This window comes from Ovis aries, chromosome X, assembly GCF_016772045.2.
Source record: "Ovis aries strain OAR_USU_Benz2616 breed Rambouillet chromosome X, ARS-UI_Ramb_v3.0, whole genome shotgun sequence".
Taxonomy (NCBI): domain Eukaryota; kingdom Metazoa; phylum Chordata; class Mammalia; order Artiodactyla; family Bovidae; genus Ovis; species Ovis aries.
In genome coordinates this window covers 57,118,633-57,137,926 of record NC_056080.1, presented here as the reverse complement: position 1 = coordinate 57,137,926, position 19,294 = coordinate 57,118,633, and the positions used below count along the sequence as shown (strand labels likewise).

Genomic DNA, 19,294 nt, shown 5'->3' with positions numbered 1-19,294 from the left:
TTATTTATTTTAATTGGAGGTTAGTTACTTTCCAATATTGTATTGGTTTTGCCATACATCAACATGAATCCGCCACAGGTATACACGTGTTCCCCATCCTGAACCCCGCTTCCTCCTCCGGGAATTTATGTTTTTATTGTGCCCTTTGTAAACAGGTGAAAAATCATGCTTGGATTTAAAATGTTCTAGTCTTTTGTACTATTTTGATATAGATAAAATATTCACAGATATTTACGTGGTTATGGATGTTTAAAAGCTCAAACAACCACAACAACAAAAAGCTCAAACAGTCCTTAGAAGAAGAGACATAAATAACTTACAAGTCAGAATACGGAAAATAGAATGATAGAAAATTGGGAACAAAAAACTTTGTTCTTAAAAAAAGGGCTAGAAAGCAAGAAAAAGAAACAAAAATAGAAAAAGTAGGACAAATAGAAAGCATGCAATAAGATAGTAGAAATAAATCCCATAATGTTAATAATCATAATAAATGTAATAAATAAATTCACCAGCTAAAATATTAAACATTGTCACTGGAATAAAAAAGTGCAAGTTACCATCTGTTTATAAAGACATCTAAAACATAAGGACAGAAAAGGTGGAAAGTCAAAGGGGTGAGGTTATATTAATATCAGACAATACAGAGTTTAAGGCCAAAAATACTAAAAATAAAGAGAATAACTGCATAGTGATAAAGAGTTCAGTTCACTAAGAAGTTTTAATTCTAAAATCATACGAATTAATATGTAATATCTCATGTTTGCCAAAGGGAAGGAGGGTGGGATAGGATAGTATTGAGAGTTTGGGATTAGCAGATACAAACAATTATACATGGGATGGATAAACAACAAGGTCCTACTGTATAGCACAGGGAATTATATTCAATATCCTGTGATAAACCATAATGGAAGAGAATATGAAAAAGAATATTTATGATTATGAATATATACATAGAACTGAATCACTTTGTTGGACAGCAGAAATTAATACAGTGTAAATCAACTATACTTCAATAAAAATTTTTAAAAATGAAAAAAATAGTCTTAAAACATACAAGGCAAAAGCTGACAGTACTACTAGGGAAAAAGAAAAGAAATCTACTGTATATCACACATTGCTGCTCTCAGCTATCACTTGTACTTGGCTAGGATGTTGGGGGACAGCTTAGACTAGCTGTCTCTACTGAGCACCTTCACGTAGCATCCCAGCATGTAGAGACATTTGGTTCTACCGTAGAATTTATGTGAATTCAGGCATGTTAACCTAAGCTCTCTAAGCTATAGTTTTCTCATCAGTAAAACAATAATTAAAATATCTATCCCTTGGGGATATAGTGGGGAATAAACTATATGGTGCATATGTTGGAAAGTGTTTTCTGCCCATCACTTTCCTAGCTGGTTTTGCCTGGACGAAATGCCAAGATTCAGCAGAATCTCCCTTCCAAAGTCCCTTCTCGGTGCTCAGCAGGTATCCAGTGGATTTCCTTCTATAAGAGACTTATGAGTGTCCTGGGCCATGGAAAACAGGGTTGTCACAAGAAGTTTTCATAATATGTGCAACAAGGATGACATATTTATCATAGCAGAATGTGGACACTATGTTCACTTGCGGCCAGTTAGAGTGAATTGCTCTAAATGTTTTCTTTCTTCCTAGTTGCAATTCCAACAGCTATGTCCCATAAGCCCTGGGAAAGATTGAACATGATTATGCCCTAACTGAGATCTGGAATGCTCATGGCTAGGTAGTCTGCCCCTTTGCCATTTCCTAACTTTTTCTAGTTTCATCAGCTGAACAAGAAACTGGACCTAGGATCTCTCTCTGTCCAACCTATCCAAAATATATCAGAGAAAAGCCCTGCTTTGTGGGGTCCAGAAATATCGTCACTTTGGCACCTTGCTGGGGGGACTTGCTCTGGAAAGCTCTCACTGTGTTATCCTGAAGTTGGTAAAAAAATTTTTTTTAAACCTGCCAAAACTTGCTTATTTTTTGTTTATCTTTCTAGCTCCCCTCTATTAGCTACAAGGACCACGACCAGCTTCACAATCACACTCCTTTCCAAGTTGCACTTTTCTTTCCCTTTCACTGACTTTGGGCTTCCTGTTTTCCCTCCTTGACCATCTATAACACAAGAAAGAAGTTAATGGTGGAGTTATAATACATCCAGTAAATCTTAGATTCATTTGCAATAGGGACAAATAGGAAACAGTCCAAATATCCATCAACTGGTGTATGGATAAACAAACTGTGATACATCCATACAATGGCATATTACTCAGCAGCAAAAAGAAACAAAAGTGTTATGTTGAGTGATAGAAGCCAGGCACAAAAGATGGTGCTGTGTGACCCCATATATCTGGACTCCATATGACTCTATGACTCCATATGCTTGTAGATCTTGTCCCATGATCTCCCTCTCCATTGGATTCCCAGCAGATCTATCCCAAGAGTCAGTATTCAGTGGATTTTACATAGACATGCATACAAATAACTGTCTTGCTGGTACAAACAGATCTAAAATAAATATTCCCATAGTATTTCTGATTGTTTCCTTTACTGGGATATAATTTACGTGCAATAAAATGCTGCTATCTTAGGGTATATGGGGTGTTGAGTTTTCACAATATATAGACTCATGTAACCTCAACTCCTACCAAGGTACTTCTATCACTCCAGAAAGCTTCATCATGATCTCTTCCCAGTCAATCCTCTGCACCCAGTAGTAACCATTATTCTGCCTTCTATCACAACAGATTAGTTTTCTTTTTCTAAAACTTCAAGTAAATGGAATCATACAGAATGTACTCTTTTCTTTATGGCTTCTTTTGTGCAGCATATTGCTTTTGAGGTTCCTCCATGCTGTTGCTTTCCAGGTAACAATAGTGGTAAAGAACCCGTCTGCCCATGCAGGAGATGCAAGAGACATGGATTTGATCCCTGGGTCGAGAAGAGCCCGTGGAGGAGGGCACGACAAACCACTCCAGTATTCTTGCCTGGAGAATCCCATGGGCAGAGGAGCCTGGTGGCCTACAGTCCATAGAATTGCGAAGAGTTGGACATGAAGTGACTTAGCACACACACACCACGCTGTTGCAAATATCAGTTTTTTGTTCATTATTGCTGAATAGTATTTCATTGTATGGATGTATCAGAGGTTGCTAACCTATTGTTGAATAGTTTGGAGCTATTACACGTAATGTTGCTACGCACATCCTCGAAGGGCATTGAGTTGGTTTCTGAAATGAAAGCCATAATATCCTTCAGGAATGGTCAGTGTTTGGCTATGCCATAAGTCAGTGTTAGAAACTATGTGAGTCATTAATTGGCAGTCTGGGAAGATGGATAATTGGAAACCTGCACTGCACGTGGCACTGGTGTGCTTGCGTTAGATATTAATCAAGATTGCCATGGTCACCACTATGAATTAATAATAGGAGCCTGGCCATGCTAGTGATTAGGGGGCTTTGAAGTGTCCTCTGGCAGTCCCTGTAGTCCAGCCATGGGTGGCTTCTGGTGGTCAGTTAATGACTGGCAGCCAGAGGAATCAGAAGCAGAGTCCTGGGGACCTGAGGTGACCAGAGACCAACTATTTTGAGTTGGTCAGTCATTGGGGGACTTGGTGCACACCTGGTTTCCAGTGTTTAAGAAAGGAGTGGGGAGGGTGAGTCTGAGTTTTTACCTCTGTCAGAAGAGGGAGGGCTAGGCAGGTTGCTGTGGATGTGTACTGAAATATGCAGAAGCTCAGTTTATGCCCACAGATGTTGTCTTCCTTCAGCCTGAGAAATTTGAAGATGATGGAAATAGGGATATTGTTTATTGGGAGCTGATCCACTATAGGGTTCAGAATCACAGACTGACATTGGAGTCAGCTGACTTGGCTTAAGTATTTCTTGGTCCTTCTCTTGCTAGCAGTGTGACCTTGGAGTAACTGACTTAGCCTCACTGTGCTTCAATAGCTTCTGCTGTCAAATGGTCCTAACAATAATCATTGTCATGTAGCTGGCTAGGTTACAGTGAAAATTAAATGAGGTACCTGATATTGATCACCAGGGCCTCAGGGCAGGGCAAATGTGTCATAGGAGGGGCACATTCCAGACTCACTGCCCCTGAGACAGTTCACCACGCCCCTGCTGAGGGTGAGTACCACATGGCTGGTTTCCCCACATCCAGAGCCCTGAATATTTCAGTGGAAAATGTGATGCAGCCAGTGGAGGAAAGGTGGGATGGAAGGGTCAGCCCCATATCCTGGGGGAGAGGGATGCAGCTCCCTGTAGGGTGTCTGCAGGAGAGGTCTGGGTTGGGGTGACTATTGGCCCCAGCCATGGAGACACTATGCTTGATGCCCAGCATAGACCCTCCACTCCCTACTGGCCCTGTGCTTGTGCTCAGCTGATCCCCACTACAGCCTGCTTTCCCTCCAGCACAATATTGTTAATTAATCTATAGACCTAATTCAGATTTCACCATTTTTCCCACTAATGTTCTTTTTTAAGATCTTCTACAACCTTTAACAGTTTGTCTGTCTTTGTCTTTAATGACCTTGATGCTTTTGAAGAGTAAAGTTCAGGTATTTTGTAGAATGTCTCTCAATTTACATTTGTCTGATATTTTTTCATGATTACACTGAGGTTTTACATTTTAGGAAGAATGCCACAGGAATGTCGTTCTCATTAGGAGGTATGTGATGTCGATGTTAACCTTGATCATTTGGTTAAGGTAACATCTGTTGGTTTCTCCATTGTAAAGATTCTATTTTTCATATTGTGCTTAATAAACACCTTGAAGGAGATACTTAGAGACTATGTAAATATTCTGTTTATAGTCAATCTTTTGCCCACTAATTTTAGCATCCATAAGTGGATCTTGCCTATAATTATTACTATGGTGCTAGAGCTAAGTTGCTAAGTTGTCTGACTCCATGTGACCCTATGGGCTGCAGCTTGCCAGGCTCCTTTGTCCATGGGATTCTCCAGGCAAGAATACTGGAGTGGGTTGCTATTTCCTCCTCCAGGGTATCTTCCCATTTCAGGGATCAAACCCATGTCTCTTATGTCTTCTGCACTGGCAGGTGGGTTCTTTACCACTAGTGCCACCTGGGAAGCCCATTACTATGGTGTTTGCCCAACAGTGGTTTCATATTTCACTCATTCCTTCTACATTTATTAATTGAGATTATTGTATTAATATAAGAATATTATATTAATAATATAATGTAATTATTATATTGTATTATTTACTTGTTTATTTATTTACTTTTTAATTTATATCAGTATGGACACATGGATATTTATTTTATTCTCTTGGTTATCCTCCAGTATAGTAGTCCTTCCTTATCTGCAGTTCAGTTGTCCACATTTCAGTTACTCATGGTAAAATGTGGTCCCAAAATATTGAATGGAACATTCCAGAAATAAACTCTTTATAAGTGTTAAATTGTGTGCCATTCTGAGTAGTATGATTAAATCTCCCACCATCCCGCTTGGTCCTGCCTGGAGCTGTGAATCATCCCTTCGTTCCATGTATCCACTCATTTGTTGCAATATCACAGTGATTGTGTTCAAGTAACCATTATTTTACTTAGTAATGGCTGCAAAATGCAACAGTAGTAATGCTAACAGTTTGGCTATTCTCTTACTGTGCCTAATTTATAAATTAAACTATATCATATGTATGTATGTATAGGGAAAAATAGTATGTATAACGTCCCATACTATCTGTGGTTTCAGGCATCTGCTGGGGATCTTGGGACATAATCCCTATTGACAAGGCAGGGACTACTGAAGTAGCATCACTTATTGTATTGCTCAAATTGCTTTAGCTGTGCCCATTGGGAGCTCCTTCAGGTTGGCTCCTGTGTCCTTTTTTATTGTTTAAATAAACTTTAAAAATGTATGATTGCTTTAGATTTTTTTTTAAAGTTTTAAAGGTAGTACAGAGAGTTCCCATATACTCTTCATCCAGCTTTCCCTATTGTTAACATCCTGCATTGCTGTGGTATGTTTGTCACAACTAAGCAACCAACACTGGTACATTACTAATAATATTAACTAAACTACACACTGTATTTGCACTTCCCAGCTTTAATGTCCTTTTTCTGCTCCAGTATCTCACCCAGGACACCACAGTACATTTATTCATCATGTCCTTTTGACTTCTTCTAGACTGACAGTTCCTCAAACTTTCCTTGTTTGTGATAACCTTGACAGTTTTGAGGAGTAATGGTCAGGTGGACTGAGCATTCTTCAGTTGGTTTTATTTGACATTTTCTTCATGACCAGACTAGGGTTTGCAGTTTTAGGAGAAATACCACAGAAGTGAAGTACCATTCTCATCACTTCCTATCAGTGGTACATGCTATCAATGTGACTTATCACCAATAATGTTAATCTTGATCAGTTCCCTAGTATATATTTGTCAGATTTCTCCACTGTAAAGTTTCTCCCCAGCCCCTTTCTATACTCTATTCTTAGGAGAAAGCAAGTTGCTAAGCACATGCAACCTCCAAACCCCAGGGATGAAGAGAAGATTTTTAACCACCACCTTTTGGAAGGGAGAGTATCTACACATATTATCTGAAATTCTCCAAATAATTTGTCTCATATTTCCCATTTACTAACTTATTTAATCATGAATTCATATCAGTATGGACTTATGGATATTTATATTTATTTTATGGGTTATAATCCAACACTATAATTGTTTATTTTGTTGCTCAAATTTCCAGTTTTTGTCATTAGGAGCTTCTCTGAGTTGGCTCCTGTATCTTTTTGACATGCCCTGAAGTATTTTTTAAATTTTATTTTTAATTGGAAGATAATTGCTTTACAATGTTGTATTAGTTTCTGCCATACAACATCATGAATCAACCATAAGTATACACATGTTCCTTCCCTCTTGAACCTCCCTCCCACCTCCTACTCCATCCCACCACTCTAGGCTGTCACAGAGCACTGGGTTGAGCTCCCTGTGTTATACAGTAAATTTCCACTAGCTATCTATTTTTCATATGGTGATGTATGTACTCTCTCAATTCATCCCACCCTCTCCTTTCCCCTGCTGTGCCCGCAAGTCGCCCTGTGTCTTTTGAGTATTTTTAATAACTATTTAATTTTTTTTGCTGCACTGGTCTTCTTTGGTGCATGCTGGCTTTCTCTAGCTGTGGCAAGTGGTGGCTACGCTGTAGTTGTGGTGCGTGGGCTTCTCCTTTCAGTAGCTTATCTTGCTGCAGAACATAGGGTCTAGGGCACGCAGGCTCAGTAGTTGCAGCTGGTGGGCTCTGGAGTGCAGGCTCAGTAGTTGTGGTGCATGGGCTTAGTTGCTCCATGGCATATGGGATCTTCCTAGATCAGGGATCAAACCCTTGTCCTCTGCACTGAGTATGTTCTTACTTTTTGTCACCACAAAATGTTTCAGGTTCATCTTGCAGTTCCCCTCCTCCAATCCTGGACTCAACCACTTCTCCAAAAAGCCCTAATTCCTGTTATTGGAGAATGGTATTGAGAAACCAGTTCTGGGCACTAAGTCTGTTTACTGAGAATCTTGTTTTCCTGTTTCCAATGTTACCTAATGTATTCTTAGAGTCCAGTTAAGAGAAACCACGCAGTAGATTGTAGAGAGCATATTTAATATAAGCTGGACTGTGAAGAAGGCTGAGCGCTGAAGAATTGATGCTTTTGAACTGTGGTGTTGGGGAAGACTCTTGAGAGTCCCTTGGACTGCAAGGAGATCCAACCAGTCCATTCTGAAAGAGATCAACCCTGGGATTTCTTTGGAAGGAATGATGTTAAAGCTGAAGCTCCAGTACTTTGGCCATCTCATGCGAAGAGCTGACTCATTGGAAAAGACTCTGATCCTGGGAGGGATTGGGAGCAGGAGGAGAAGGGGACGACCGAGGATGAGATGGCTGGATGGCATCATGGACTCAATGGGCGTGAGTCTGAGTGAGCTCCGGGAGATGGTGATGGACAGGGAGGCCTGGCATGCTGTGATTCATGGGGTCGCAAAGAGTCGGACACAACTGAGCGACTGAACTGAACTGAACTAACTATAACAGAGCAACCCCACATCCAAGGAGTGATGGCTGCGAGGGCCAAGAAGGGCCGAGAGGAGCTACTCCACATTCAAGGTCAGGAGGGGCAGCAGTGAGGAGATACCCCTCATCCAAGGTAAGGAGCAGCGGCTGCACTTTGCTGGAGCAGCTGTGAAGAGATATCCCCCATCCAAGGTAAGAGAAACTCAGTAAGACAGTAGGTGTTGCAAGAGGGCATCAGACGGCAGACACACTGAAGCCATAATCACGGAAAACTAGTCAATCTAATCACACTAGGACCACACCCTTGTCTAACTCAGTGAAACTAAGCCATGCCCTGTGGGGCCACCCAAGATGGGCAGGTCATGGTGGAGAGGTCTGACAGAATGTGGTCCACTGGAGAAAGGAATGGCAAACCACTTCAGTATTCTTGCCTTGAGAACCCCATGAACAGTATGAAAAGGCAAAATAATAGGATACTGAAAGAGGAACTCCCCAGGTCGGTAGGTGCCCAATATGCTACTGGAGATCAGTGGAGAAATAACTCCAGAAAGAATGAAGGGATGGAGCCAAAGCAAAAACAATACCCAGCTGTGGATGTGACTGGTGATAGAAGCAAGATCTGATGCGGTAAGGAGCAATATTGCATAGGAACCTGGAATGTCAGGTCCATGAATCAAGGCAAATTGGAAATGGTCAAACAGGAGATGGCAAGGGTGATTCTAGGAATCAGCGAACTAAAATGGACTAGGATGGGTGAATTTAACTCAGATGACCATTATATCTACTACTGCGGGCAGGAATCCCTCAGAAGAAATGGAGTAGCCATCATGGTCAACAAAAGAGTCCGAAATGCAGTATTTGGATGCAGTCTCAAAAGTGACAGAATGATCTCTGTTCATTTCCAAGGCAAACCATTCAATATCAGAGTTATCCAAGTCTATGCCCCAACCAGTAATGCTGAAGAAGCTGAAGTTGAATGGTTCTATGAAGACCTACAAGACTTTTTACAACTAACACCTGAAAAAGATGTCCTTTTCATTCTAGGGGACAGGAATGCAAAAGTAGGAAGTCAAGAAACACCTAGGGTAACAGGGAAATTTGGCCTTGGAATATGGAATGAAGCAGGGCAAAGGCTAATAGAGTTTTGCCAAGAAAATGCACTGGTCATAGCAAACACCCTCTTCCAACAACACAAGAGAAGACTCTACACACAGACATCACCAGATGGTCAACACCAAAATCAGATTGATTATATTCTTTGCAGCCAAAGATGGAGAAGCTCTATACAGTCAGCAAAAACAAGACCAGGAGCTGACTGTGGCTCAGATCATGAGCTCCTTATTGCCAAATTCAGACTTAAGTCGAAGAAAGTAGGGAAAACCACTAGACCATTCAGGTATGACCTAAATCAAATCCCTTATGATTATACAGTGGAAGTGAGAAATAGATTTAAGGGCCTAGATCTGATAGATAGAGTGCCTGATGAACTATGGAATGAGGTTCGTGACATTGTACAGGAGACAGGGATCAAGACCATTCCCATGGAAAAAAAATGCAAAAAGGCAAAATGGCTGTCTGAGGAGGCCTTACAAATACCTGTGAAAAGAAGAGAAGCAAAAAGCAAAGGAGAAAAAGAAAGATATAAGCATCTGAATGCAGAGTTCCAAAGAATAGCAAGAAGAGATAAGAAAGCCTTCTTCAGCAATCAATGCAAGGAAATAGAGGAAAACAACAGAATGGGAAAGACTAGAGATCTCTTCAAGAAAATTAGAGATACCAAGGGAACATTTCATGCAAAGATGGGCTCGATAAAGGACAGGAATGGTATGGACCTAACAGAAGCAGAAGATATTAAGAAGAGGTGGCAAGAATACACGGAAGAACTGTACAATAAAGATCTTCATGACCCAGAAAATCATGATGGTGTGATCACTCACCTAGAGCCAGACATCCTGGAATGTGAAGTCAAGTGGGCCTTAGAAAGCATCACTACAAACAAAGCTAGTGGAGGTGATGGAATTCCAGTGGGGCTGTTTCAAACTTTAAAAGATGATGCTGTGAAAGTGCTGCACTCAATATGCCAGCAAATATGGAAAACTCAGCAGTGGCCACAGGAATGGAAGAGGTCAGTTTTCATTCCAATCCCAAAGAAAGGAAATGCCAAAGAATGCTCAAACTACCACACAATTGCACTCATCTCACATGCTAGTAAAGTAATGCTCAAAATTCTCCAAGCCAGGCTTCAGCAATACGTGAACTGAGAACTTCCACATGTTCAAGCTGGTTTTAGAAAAGGCAGAGAAACCAGAGATCAAATCGCCAACATCCACTGGATCATTGAAAAAGCAAGAGAGTTCCAGAAAAACATCTATTTCTGCTTTATTGACTATGCCAAAGTCTTTGACCGTGTGGGTCACAATAAACTATGGAAAATTCTGAAAGAGATGGGAATACAGATCACCTGACCTGCCTCTTGAGAAATCTGTATGCAGGTCAGGAAGCAACAGTTAGAACTGGACATGGAACAACAGACTGGTTCCAAATAGGAAAAGGAGTACGTCAAGGCTGTATATTGTCACCCTGCTTATTTAACTTCTATGCAGAGTACATCATGAGAAATGCTGGGCTGGAAGAAGCACAAGCTGGAATCAAGATTGCTGGGAGAAATATCAGTAACCTCAGATATACAGATGACACCACCCTTATGGCAGAAAGTGAAGAGGAACTAAAAGCCTCTTGATGAAAGCGAGAGAGGAGAGTGAAAAAGTTGGCTTAAAGCTCAACATTCAGAAAACGAAGATCATGGCATCTGGTCCCATCACTTCATGGGAAATAGATGGGGAAACAGTGGAAGTCAGACTTTATTTTGCGGGGCTCTAAAATCACTGCAGATGGTGATTGCAGCCATGAAATTAAAAGACACTTACTCCTTGGAAGAAAAGTTATGACTAACCTAGATGGCACATTCAAAAACAGAGGCATTACTTTGCCAACAAAGGTCCATATAGTCAAGGCTATGGTTTTTCCAGTAGTCATGTATGGATGTGAGAGTTGGACTGTGAAGAAAGCTGAGTGCCGAGGAATTGATGCTTTTGACTGTGGTGTTGGAGAAGACTCTTGAGAGTCCTTTGGACTGCAAGGAGATCCAACCAGTCTATCCTAAAGGAGATCAGTCCTGGGTGTTCTTTGAATGGACTGATGCTAAAGCTCAAAGTTCTCCTGTACTTTGGCCACCTCATGCGAAGAGTTGACTCATTGGAAAAGACTCTGATGCTGGGAGGGATTGGGGGCAGGAGGAGAAGGGGACGACAGAGGATGAGATGGCTGGATGGCATCACCAACTTGATGGACGTGAGTTTGAGTGAACTCCGGGAGTTGGTGATGGACAGGGAGGCCTGACGTGCTGCAATTCATGGGGTCACAAAGAGTTGGACACGACTGAGCGACTGAACTGAACTGAACTATAACGGGGAATTGGAGTAATGGGAGATTGGCTAAAAAGAGGTAAAGAGAACTTCAAAGAATAGCAAGTACGGGTAATAGCTTTTGTCCTTAGTGCTGAAATTAAGCACTTGCAAAAGAGGTCTTTTCACATCTCTCCACCCCGGCTTAGAAATCTGATCTCGTTAGAAAGGGCATGACCATGGCCTACTGAATGGCAGAGAAGTTTGCTGAACTGGTTGGCAGGGCTTGATGGAAATCTGCCCTCTGAGATGATGGAGGAAGATGTTTCTGGAATGTGCCACATGCTCATGGCTGCTGGGTGTTGCTGTCCACCTAGGGATGCGTTGCAGAAGCCATGGGTGCTGCAAGAGCCTGGTGAGAGCAGCACACCAGAACTAGGAAGAGAAGTCTGTTCCTCCTTCAGTGTCTTTCTAGTGCCCTCTACTGATGCCTGGAATACTTAGACTCTTTTCTTTTCTTTCCCATCCTCTTCAGTGTTGTACTATTTTTTTGGGTGTGTGTGTGTGTATTTTTAGATTACTTTTTATATAAAGATATTTTATTGTTATACTATTCATTTCAAATATAGGTAGGCTGATTCGGTAGTTTGCATGCCATTTAAGATTCACCCCCACATTGTAGTTAATTTTAATTTTTATTTGTTTGGGATATGTGAAACAGTATGGTTCCATGAGTCAGAGCTACACAAAAAGGTATATTCAGAGAAAGATCATTCACCTCCTTGTTCCTACTATCCATTTCCCATCCTCTATTGGTAAGTGAGTCTTTAGTTTTTAGTTTATCCTCTAGTATTTCTTTTGCAGGAACATGTATGTCTTCTTATAGTCTCTTCTTTTTATGAAGGGTAGCACACTCTAGATACTCTTTAAAGCTTTGCTTTTTTCATTTAACAGTATGAAATCACTCCATATCCATTCATAATCTTCCTTTTGTTGGAGATCTTCAGGGTAAATTTCTAGATGTGGGATTACTGATTCAAGAGGTAAGAATAAAGGTAATTTAGTTAGATAATGCCCAATTCCTCACCAGAAGGATTGAACCAGTTTGTATTCCCACCAGAAATATACTAGAGTGCTTGTTTCCTCACAGCCTCACCAACTTCTGTCGTATTTTTAATTGTTACCATTCTTACAAATGTGAAATGGCATCTCAGTGTTATTTTAATGTGCATTTTTCTAATTATAAGCTTGAACTTTGAAAATATGTTTGGTCGCCATCTTATACCTCCTTTTCTTTCTGTGAATTGTCGGTTCAGGTTTTTCTTTCTTTTTTCAGATTTTGGCTGCTCTAGGTCTTCACTGCGGCATGTGGGCTTTCTCTAGCTGTGATATGTGGGTGCTTCTTTAGTTATGGTGTGTAGGCTTCTCTTGTTGTGGAGCATGGGCTCTAAAGTTGTGGGCTCTTAGTAGTTGTGGCATGCAGGCTTAGTTACTTCAAAGTATGTGAGATCTTAGTTCCCCAACCAGGGATCAAACCCGTGTCCCTTGCACTGGAAGACGGATTCTTAACCACTGGATCACCAAGGGAAGTCCCCCATCCCCACCCCCCGCCACCAGTTTTTATAAATCAAGTTTTATTGAAACACAGCCAGACATTTATTTACATTTTGTCTCTGCAGCTTTCACTCTGCAACTGCAGAGTTGATTGTTAAAGAGACCGAAGTAAGAAATATTTACTGCTGGGCTTTTTATAGAAAAAACTTACTGGCTCCTGCTTTATATCTTAAAGTCCTTGTCTGTGATATATGTTGCAAATATTTTCTACCAGTTTGTCTTTTGATTTTATAGTGTATTTTGCCTTACACAAGAACAAATTTTAAATCTAGTCAAATGTATCAATCTTTTCTCTTACTGTCTCTGGATTTTGGGCCATAGTTAGAAATTATTTCCCACGATGACTTGAAATGCATTGGTTCTCCTAGTATTTGTACATTTTTTTTTTTTTACATTTAGGTTCTTAATTCATTTGGAGTTTATTCTTATATTATATGAGATATGAATCTAATTTTACCTTTTCCCAAATGGCTACCCAGTTTCCCCAAAGCCAATTATAAAAAACTCTGGCCCTTTTTTCTCCACTTTATTGTGAAAGTGATTTTTTAATTAGTTTGGGAAGGCATGTACACCCGTGGTGGATTCATGTCAATGTATGGCAAAACCAATACAGTATTGTAAAGTAAAATAAAGTAAAAATAAAAATTTTTTTTAAATGAATTAAAAATAAATAAATAAATAAAATATGTGTTAGTCTCAGGTATACAGTTTCAGTTCAGTTCAGTTCAGTCGCTCAGTCATGTCCGACTCCTTGGGACCCCATGAATCGCAGCACGCCAGGCCTCCCTGTCCATCACCAACTCCTGGAGTTCACTCAGACTCACGTGCATCGAGTCAGTGGTATACAGTTTAGTGATTCAGTATTTTTTCAGATTATATTACATTATAGGTTATATAGTAGTTTGTATCTCATACATCTAATTTGTCCATCCTTACTTCCCTTTCCCCTTTGGTAACCCAAATTTGTTATCTATAAGTATGTTCCTGTTTTGTACATGCATTCATTTGTATTAATTTTATAGATTCCACATATAACTGATATCATTTAGTACTTGCCTTTCTCTGACTTATTCCACTAAGCACAGTATTCTCTAGGCCTATCAACATTGCTTCAAATGGCAGCATTTCATTTTTATGGTTATATGTACCACATCTTCTTCATTCAGTCATCTCTTAATTGGCATTTGAGTTGCTTCCATGTCTTGGATATTGTAAATAGTGCTGCTATGAACATTGGGGTATATGTATGATTGTACAGGAAGTGGTGACCAAAACTGTCCCAAGAAAACCAAATGCAACAGGGCAAAATGGTAGTATGGGGAGGCATTACAAATAGTTGAGAAAAGAAGAGAAGTGAAAGGCAAAGGAGAAAAGGAAAGATATACCCATCTGAATGAAGAGCTCCAGAGAATAGCAAGGAGAGATAAGAAAGCCTTCTTAACTGAACAATGCAAAGAAATAGAGGAAAACTATAGAATGGGAAAGACAAGAGATCTCTTCAAGAAAACTGAAAATATCAAGGGAATATTTCATGAAAGGATGAGCACAATAAAGGACAGAAACAGTATGCACCTAACAGAAGCAGAAGGGATTAAGATGAGGTGGCAAGAATACATAGAAGAATTGTACAAAAAAGATCTTAATGGTCCAGATAACATCCTGAAGTATGAAGTCAAGTGGGCCTTGGGAAGCATTGCCATGAACAAAGCTAGTGGAGCTGATGGAATTCCAGCTGAGCTATCTCAAACTTTAAAAGATGATGCCGTGAAAGTGCTGCACTCAATATGCCAGCACATTTGGAAAACTCAGCAGTGGCCACAGGACTGGAAAAGGTCAGTTGTCATTCCAATCCCAAAGAAAGGAAATGCCAAAGAATGCTCAAACTACTGCACAATTGCACTCATTTCACATGCTAGCAAGGTCATGCTCAAAATCCTTCAAGCTAGGCTTCAAATAGTACGTGAACCAAAAACTTTCAGATATACAAGCTGGATTTAGAAAAGGCAGAGGAACCAGAGAACAAATTGCCAACATCCATTGGATCATAGAAAAAGCAAGGAATTCCAGAAAACATCTATTTCTGCTTCATTGACTATGCTAAAGCCTTTGACTTTGTGGATCACAACAAACTGGAAAATTCTTCAAGAGATGTGAATACCAGACCACCTTACTTGCCTCCTGAGAAACTTGTATGCAGGTCAAGAAGCAACAGTTAAAACTAGAGATAGAACAACAGACTGGTTCCAAATTGGGAAAGGAGTATGTCAAGGCTGTATACTGTCACTCTGCTTATTTAGTTTCTATGCAGAGTACATCATACGAAATGCTGGACTGGATGAAGCTCAAGCTGGAATCAAGATTGCTGGGAGAAATAACAGTAACCTCAGATATGCAGAAGACACCACCCTAATGGCAGAAAGGAAAGAGGAACTAAAAAGCCTCTTGATGAAGGTGAAAGAGGAGAGTGAAAAACCTGGCTTAAAACTCAACATTCATATTGTCCCACCCTCGCCTTCTCCCACACTGAAGCATGTATATTACCGTATGTAAAATAGATGACCAGTGCAAGTTCGATGCATGAAGCAAGGCACTCAAAGCTGGTGCTCTGGGACAACCCAGAGGAATGGGGTGGGGAGAGAGGTAGGAGGGGGTTCAGAATGGTGGGACACATGTACACCCATGGCTGATTTATGTCGGAGTATGGCAAAAACCACCACAATATTGTAAAGTACTTAGCCTCCAATGAAAATAAGTAAATTAATTAAAAAAACCCTAAAGCAAAATAAAGTAAAAATAAAAATTAAAAAAAAATTAAAAAATTAAAAAAAACCCCTCATCATTCAAAAAACTAAGATGATGGCATCTGATCCCATCACTTCACAGCAAATTTTATTGTTGTTCAGTTGCTCAGTCGTGTCTGACTCTTTGTGACTCTATGGACTTCAGCACACCAGTCTTCCCTGTCCTTCACCATCTCCCAGAGCTTGCTCAAACTCATGTCCATTGAGTCAGTCATGCCATCCAACCATCTTGTCCTCTGTTGTCCCCTTCTCATCCTGCTTTCAATCTTTCCCAGCATCACAATCTTTTCCAGTGAGTCGGCTTTTCACATCAGGTGGCCAAAGCATTGGAGTTTCAGCTTCAGCGTCAGTCCTTCCAATGAATATTCAGGGTTGATTTCCTTTAGGATTGACTGGTTTCATCTTCTTGCTGTTCAAGAGACTCTCAAGCATCTTCTCCAGCACACAGTTTGAAAGCATCAGTTCTTCACTCAGCCTTCTTTATTGTCCATCTCACATTTGTACACGACTACTGAAAAAACCATAGCTTTGACTAATATGGACCTTCGTCGGCAAAGCAACGTCTCTACTTTTTAATACACTGTCTAGGTTTGTCATAGCTTTTCTTCAAAGGAGTAAGCATCTTCTAATTTCATGGCTGCAGTCACTGTCTGCAGTGATGTTAGAGCCCAAGAAAATAAAGTCTGTCCCTGTTTCCATTTTCCCCCCATCTATTTGCCATGAAGTGATGGGATCGGATGCCATGATCTTTTTGTAGTTCTTTGTTCATGTCTTTTTCTTCTTGTGGTTTGATGATTTCTTTTGTAGTTTGCTTGAATTACCTTCTTTTTTTTTGTGTGTGTGTGTGTGTATCTACTGTAGGTTTTTGATTTGTGGTTAACATGAGAGTCATATATGTTGACCCATAATTATATTAACTTGCTATAAACTGATAATCATTTAAGTTCAAACACTTTCTAAAAGATCTACATTTTTCACTCCTCTCCCCATTTTGTGATTTTGATGTTCTGTTTTACATCTTCATGCTTATGCTTTTTCTGTTAATTGTAGTTATACTGGTTTTTACAAAAAATTTTGATTGTGTTTTAATCCGTGTATTGGCTTATTTAAATGATCATTAATCCTTTTATATATTTGCCTTTCCTATTGTGATTTTCCCCTTTCTGGTAGGAGGTGGGAGTGGAGAAGGAGGGGCTAGAGCAAGGGCCAGTTGTGGGCTAGGGCTTTGCCTCTGCTCGGTGGCCAACACTGCACAATTGGGAGTGGGGCTGGGTCCTAAGTTGCAGGAGCATGTCTGGAGGGTTTGAGCTGGCTCCATTTCCTTCAAGTGTGTGCTCTTCCCCCTCTTAGCACTGGCAGCCTTGCCCCAATGGGGAGCAATGCTGGAGCAAGAGGGGCTGGAGCAGGCACTTGATGTAGGCCAGGGCACAGGCTGTGGCAGTCCCAGCACAGTCACAGTTCCAGAGCATTCCTGATCTGCTACCTCTGCAAGTGACAGCAGTGGCTGCCCTCATCAAATTTAGATGCCATTCCAGATATGAGCTGGCTCCATCCCTCACAACTATGTAGTCCTCTCTGCACTGGCAGCCCTCATCTTAGTGCAGAGCTACACCATGGAGCTGACATGCCAACAAAGGTCTGTCTAGTCAAAGCTATGGTTTTTCCAGTAGTCATGTATGGATATGAGAGTTGGACTATAAAGAAAGCTGAGCACCAAAGAATTGATGCTTTTGAACTGTGGTGTTGGAGAATACTCTTGAGAGTCCCTTGGACTTCAAGGAGATCCAACCAGTCCATCCTAAAGGGAATCAGTCCTGAATATTCATTGGAAGGACTGATGTAGAGGCTGAAACTCCAATACTTTGGCCACCTGATGGGAAGAACTGACTCACTGGAAAAGACCCTGATGCCGAAAAAGATTGAAGGTAGGAGGAGAGGGGGATGACAGAGGATGAGATGGTTGGATGGCATCACCAACTCGATGGACATGAGCTTGAGCAAGCTATGGGAGTTGGTGATGGACAGGGAAGCCTGGTGTGCTGCAGTCCATGGGGTCGCAAAGAGTCAGACATGACTGAGTGACTGAACTGAACTGAACACCATGGAGCAAGTGGGGCCAGAGCAGATGCTCAGTTCAGGCTGGGTCATGTGTGGGGTTGGTCACAGGAGACAGGCTAGAGTCTTGGGTAGTTTCAATATGCTTCCTCCCTCTTGTTCCTGAGAGTAAGCAAGCATGTGCACACTCTTCACAAGTGGAGTGTAGGTTTCTTACAGTCTTTCTGTTTCACCCCACTGGTTTTCAAACCAGCTCCAGGGTTCTGTCTTCCCTGTGGTGGACCCCAAGGTTGAGGTGCCTAATATGTGATGTGGGTTGAACTTCTCACTCCCCTGGGAGGATCTCTGAGTCTGTGCATCCCACTTCCTCTTCTGTGTCCTCTCCCAGAGGTACAGGTCCTAACCTGATTACTCCTCTTCCCTTCTTAGTTGATTCTGTGTGGCTCATTCTTACAGCTTTGGTTGTGAAAGAGTCTTCTTGACAATCTCCAGTTTGTTTTTAGTGAGAATTGCTCCATATGTAGAGATATTTTTGATGTGCTTATGGGGGTATGTGAGCTCTGCATCCTCTTACTCTGCCATCTTGATCTCCTCTTTTCTCCTCACTTCCTCTTTCTGCAATCTCCTCTTCTCCTGAACTTTGAAAAACTTTTAGGATTAAAAAACAGCTCTCAAAAAACCTCTTAAAGCTTCAGGCTTTTTACTCCTCAGTCTTAAAATCCTCCTCTAGTCAACTGACTTTTAAATAAAATGCAAAGTCATTTCAGCAGAGAAAGGATTATCTTTTAAATGAATGATTGTGGAGCAACTGAATATACATATTTTAAAAACTCCAAAAAACCCCCAAAACCAAGATGAACCTCAACCTACACTTCACATCTTATACAAAAATTAATTTAAACAGATGACAGACAGGAAAATAAAAAATTATAAAACTTTTAGAAGAAAATATGAGAGAATCTTTGTGACCTTAGGTTAAGCAAAGAGTTTTAGATATGATTCATAAAAGAAAACATTCCTATATGGGATTTATAAAACAAAAGTTTTAAGTACAGAAATACTTTCCAGAGAAAAGTTGAAGTATCTGCTCCTTGGCTCATTCATGTTCCTCCTCCATCCCACCTGGAAGGCCATTCTAGTGTTTGTCTCTAAGGATGCTCAGAAAGCAGTTAGCATCTAGTGTATCTGGGAGGTCAGAAGTGAACAAAGAAGTAAATCAAGAATCATCAACAACTGTTGTAGGAGCACTGGGCTGGGAGTTATTCATACTTTAGTGCTGGCTGAACTGTCTAGTAGAGGAGAGAAACCTGCAGCCCACACAGTGAGGCAAAGTGAATGACAGAGGTATTGTGGGAAAACTGAAAAAGAAGGAACAAGGGGTTTGAGGAATG

The 19,294-nt window shown here is 40.7% G+C and overlaps 1 protein-coding gene across 1 annotated transcript in view; it reads left to right on the top strand.

Moving 5' to 3' along the window:
- Positions 1 to 19,294, top strand: part of ZNF81 (zinc finger protein 81) — a 746,478-nt gene that overhangs the window by 326,169 nt on the left and 401,015 nt on the right. The window lies entirely within an intron of this gene.